This window comes from Cavia porcellus, unplaced genomic scaffold (genome assembly GCF_034190915.1).
Source record: "Cavia porcellus strain 051 isolate PalLab524CR breed Dunkin Hartley unplaced genomic scaffold, mCavPor4.1 scaffold_9, whole genome shotgun sequence".
NCBI classification, from domain to species: domain Eukaryota; kingdom Metazoa; phylum Chordata; class Mammalia; order Rodentia; family Caviidae; genus Cavia; species Cavia porcellus.
Window position 1 is genome coordinate 15,814,512 of NW_026947492.1, and position 4,949 is coordinate 15,819,460.

The 4,949-nt window shown below is 38.6% G+C and overlaps 1 pseudogene; it reads right to left on the reverse strand.

The window, feature by feature from the left end:
* Positions 1–779: 779 nt before the first annotated feature.
* LOC100735109 (putative olfactory receptor 10D4) lies at positions 780–1,708 on the reverse strand (annotated as a pseudogene).
* Between the last annotated feature and the right edge of the window lie 3,241 nt (positions 1,709–4,949).

The following is a 4,949-nucleotide window of genomic DNA, read 5'->3' on the forward strand; positions in this document are numbered from 1 at the left end:
GAAGCAAAAAACTCTTATGATGAGAAGAGGAGAAACATGCTGTCTTATGTACAGACAAGTTTATTATTGGTACCTGATTTTACAAAAATTCTAATGAGGGACTTGTTTATATACATAAATGAATTAATATTCCTTTTATTTTGGGTAGAATACATCATGGAAGACTTTTAATTGTTCTTTTTTGTCAAATACTATTATACAACTTATATAGATGCTTTTGTCATCTAATGAGAAGTGATCCAGGTTCTAGACTAAGACTCTAAAACTCAAGGGAAGTGTCAACAGTCTATAAAAATCTGTACACTAAAAAATTCTTAAAGTCACACAGGTTGTGTATTTACCAGAACTTTTCTTAAACAGAGTTTTTGAGCTAACTGACAAAAAATTGTGCTTATAATCAACCCAAAAGAAAAGATATGCAATTCCAATGTTTGATATTAAGCTACTGTTTCTTGAATTTTTAATTTCTTTTGCCATTCCATATGTACACACACACACACACTATATTTTATCCCAGATAGACTAGATGTCTTCCTTTAAACCTTAGAAAGAACTGAAATACTAACAAGTGTCTAGGGAAGCAGTAGTGCTGACACATGATTCAAACAGCATTAGAATCAGTACACTGCCTGCAAAGCAGTTATCAGTTATATAGAGAAATAGCAACACAGACATGTATTTTAAAATACTGAGATGAAGATGCAGATTAATTCCAAAACTGCAGAAAACTTGTCCTGAAAATGGGGAATCAAAACTGCCCAGCAAAGTTGTAGATATTTTCACTTGTTTCCCAAAGGAAGGCTCTTCTTGAGAAATACTTCCCTCAGAGCTGATTTTACATTCTTATTCCTCAGGCTACAGATTAGTGGGTTCAGCATGGGAGTTACAAGATTATTCAGCATTTGAATTACAGCGCCAAGCAAGAGGCTGGGATGGGGCTGAAGGTAGATGACAATGACTGGCCCGTATGCACAGAGGATTGCAGTGAGGTGGGTGCTACAGGTGGAGAACGCCCTTTGCCTGCCCTCTGTTGAGTGGATTTTCAATATGGATATTTCAATGCAAGTGTAGGAAACAAAGATGAGGAACAAACAAGTGAGAGACACAAGACCAACATTTGTAGAACTCACCCTCTGAGCTAGAGATGTGTCCGCTAGAGGCAACATTGCAGGGATATCACAGAGGTAGTAACCCACCTGGGTGGAGCCACAGTAGGGCAGTCTGAAGGTGAGGGAGGTTAGGATAGTGGCATGGACACAGCCACTCATCCAGGTCCCCGTGGCCAAGACAAAGCACACCCTTAGTTCATGATGACCGTGTATCTCAACAGATGGCGACAAAGCGGTCATAGGCCATCACTGTGTACAGAAAAGTCTCAGTGCAGCCCAAGAAGTGGTAGAAGAAGAGCTGAGCAGCACAGCCCTGAAAAGAGATGCCCGGGTTGTGCCCTGAAAGATAGGACAACATCTTGGGGACAGTAGTTGAAGAGAACCCCAGGTCAAAGATGGAGAGGTTTCCCAAGAAATAATACATGGGAGTGTGAAGCCGAGAGGAGCAGAGGATGGCAGTAAGAATGAGCACATTTCCCAGGATGGTGCATAGATACAATGCTGAGAACAGGAAGAAGAGGGCGGTCTCCAGTCTCCAGACCTCCTGTCTCAGGGAAGCCCAGCAGGATGAATTCGGTCACCAGAGTGAGATTTCTCATTTTTGAATCAGTTCTGGAGGTCTGCAAAAATAAATTTGTGGCTGAATTAAATATGCTGAAAAAATTAACTGTGTCTGCATCAGTGAAATGGTAAAGAAGAAAAGTTTCTAGGTATTACAGGGCATTGCTTCCTAAAGGCATTGTCTTGATCTGCCTGAGTTTTCCTCAACCTGATAATTTTCTGCAGTCCAATTTCATATGGCCCATAGTCCTCACTAAATTCTCACCCACAGGTTTATGTGGCTATTCTCCCAAACTGACTTTCTTATACACATCAGTAAATTACACCAGTTCTATGTGATCCTTTGTGAGTTTAAAGGGAAAAATATCCAAAGTCTTTATTAGATACAAAACTAGATCCAAGTTTCTTACGTCTGTTTGATTCCATTTAATCTTCAGCAGTCATTTAGGTAACGCAAGACAAACAAAGTGAAAAATACAGCATGTATCTCACTGAGTGTGAGGACCACTAATACTAATACAAAGCAACTGAAAAGATCTTAAGTCTTTATGAATAAGTAATTATATTAAGAGGGCTCTCATTTGCTTGATTTGCCTAAGATGAATTCCATGAGTATGTGGTAGCCTTCATTCCAGTCTTCAGAAACAATGAAATTTAAACAAAAGTAAATTTGTAGTAGCACAAGAGAAAGGGTATGGGTTATAAAGATTCCAAGTCTTTTATTTGAAAAATGATATCATTTTCTAGTTGTTTAAGTTTGCCAGCTTGGTAAAATCTTTAAATTATAGATTAACTTATGGATTCCATTAATGGTGATTGTAAGAAGAGGAAGAAAGTCACAGCCAAGTTAAAATATGAAGGACATGTGTGCATGTATGACAATTAACATTTAAGGACCTGTAAATAGATGAATGTAATGCTGGCAAAAAAAGAGAGTAAGGGGGAAAAACAGTTGACATGTGTTATATACATGAACCAGTTCCCCATAATGGAGGCAATTATTATGAATTGTGAACATGTAGCAATATAAATAAAAATAAAACTTTAAATAGAGCTGAAGGATAAAATGTGGACACTTGCCTGGCACCCAGCGAGCATAACAGCCTGCTGTTATTGAGTGTTCCTTCCTTTTCCCCACAGAAGGAAGGAGCTGCCCTGTCTAATCCATCTTGCAGTTTCTATGCACATCTGCTCTATTTTCATTCACTTGCAGGTAGAGCATCGCACATCCCACTGTAGTCCAGCTGCCGGCAATAATTTCCTGTGTGACTCCAGGAAATGCAATAAGTACTAAACAGGAGAGTTGTAAATCCCCTCGGCTTCCTTTGGGTGTTAGTCCCTCAGGTCAGGGATCTTACTGAGCAAGGGTGTAATTATCTAATTGGTATAATTGGATCTTAGAAATAAGAAAAAGATTGTTATCATTTCCTTTGTAAAATATACTTCATGGAAAAGTCATTTCTTAAGATTCTATTGATACCTGTATCACACATATTTACAGTGAATTTTTTATGTTTATTGCTTTTTCAAATGGTGTTTTGTTTATGAATGCATTATACATTGGTTTATTACACAGTACCAAGAAGTTTGATTTATTACAATAATACCTGGGAAAATTGAGAGAGCTAAAGAAACTAAAGCAAACTGAGGCCCAGGAAAGGAGGGACTAGGGCAGCCCCAGGCACGGTGGCAGGAAGTTTGAGGAGCAGCCTCCTGACATTGTCACCAGCAGGCTCAGCAACTGCAGCCTCTCATCCTGGGTGGCTTAGCTCACCATGCCTATCTGGTTTCCTTGACTAAATCCCCTGTTTGCGGCAGTGTCCAGCAATGGGGTACAGTGCAATGGAGGAGGCAGTTTCCAGAAGGCAGAGAGGAAAAATACATTGAGATGATGAAACAAATGTAATCTTTCACTTGAAGAGTCTGTTTTAGGTTCATTAGTGAGTCCCACATTAAATACCTTGAATACTCAATACTGGTGGAAAGGGAACAGAATACTGCTTCTGCAGTGAATATATTTATTTAACTTATGCATACATGGCATGTATTCCAACAAATTTTGAATGGTAATTCTATGTTAGTTACCAGTTTCCTGTCAAGGGGACAGAATGATATGGGAAGTGTTGGTTAGATATAGTCTAAAATTTCCTAATCTATGTGTAAGAAAAAGAGCATTACACAGCCTCACTGAAACCTCAGAGTTCTGATCAGTTCTCCTTCAGATAAATGAAGTAAGCTTGGGAGAAGTTAAATAACTTCCTTTCTATCATGGAGTTTGCCTTGCTGAGAACTGAAATGCAATTGTTTTTCAGCATTTTTGGAGGAAGTTTCTGATCATAAACTTTTAGGGTTTAGAGAATGTTTTGATACACCATTCTGAATACATCTGGAATATTTATTTAGACAATAGTTTTCTTACATCTCTTATTACTACTAATAAAAGGAAAAATGGATTAATTCCTATTTATCCTTGATTATGCTTAGGTTTTGAAGTATCATAACTGGCTGGGAAAACTATTTTGTACAAATAAAAGAGTGATAAACACACTTTTAAGCAGTAAATGAAAGTTTTAAAATGTACCTTACTTTGAAAAAATTCATTTGGAGAAAGGAAGGATAAGAAACTGCATCAGCTGTGCACCTGAATACTTAGATTCAGTGCTGCAGGTGTTAAGCTGATGCGATGTCACAACGCAAACAGTCACGGTTCACAGTCCTGAAAAGTCACGTGTTTCCTCTGATGATACCTGTTATAACACAAGTAGGGATCAGATACAAAGTAGGGCATCTCGTTAAAAGTGAGGACATCTCCCCAGGTCCCTCATGTTTGAGAATGAAAGCTGCTGCCTTCCAGAGTTGAAGCCAGGGAGACAACATTCCTCAGACCCAGCTGCAGTGGGGCAAAGACTGGTTAAATCCATTAGACCCATTTCCTGAGTTTTGTTCTACTCCTTCCATGTATCTACAGAATGGGGTACTTTTCTATGCTGTGCAGAAAGGAGGGCAAGACCATCTGCTTTCTATATTGGGCCAAACTATGAAAAATAGCATTTTTTCAAGTTTTATGAGTTTCTCTTTTACTCCTAATGGTGGGATGCTAAGGAATCCAATAGTCGTGATCCAGATTCAGGCCTTTGACTAAGCTCTGCAGGGGGAAAAAAAGCAACACATGTTAGTACAATACAGAAAATGTTTGCTATCTGTGTCTATAGTTCTTTTCCTCCAGAAAATGTAAACATTTTCCAAAGTTATTTTGAGCAGTAGAAATAATACTGCAAC